The following is a 274-nucleotide window of genomic DNA, read 5'->3' as shown; positions in this document are numbered from 1 at the left end:
AAGTGCATTTATACAAAATTAAAAATTTTTATTTGGCTTTTTCCCCAACCGAGTAAACGTACGACAATCCTTTTCAAGAGAGACAACGAAACTTTTACAGAGAACTCAAGAGAATTTAGGGGTCGATCGACAACTACGTCATTTCCGACAGTCGTTAAAATATATACATAGATACGAGGGTAGTTCAATAAGTCCTTAGAATGAAGTATAAAAACAATTTTTTTGGGTAAATTTTTTTTAATTTTTCAACATAATCTCCTTGGAGCTCTATACA

Source organism: Belonocnema kinseyi, chromosome 5 (assembly GCF_010883055.1).
Source record: "Belonocnema kinseyi isolate 2016_QV_RU_SX_M_011 chromosome 5, B_treatae_v1, whole genome shotgun sequence".
Taxonomy (NCBI): domain Eukaryota; kingdom Metazoa; phylum Arthropoda; class Insecta; order Hymenoptera; family Cynipidae; genus Belonocnema; species Belonocnema kinseyi.
This window is presented reverse-complemented; position numbering follows the sequence as displayed.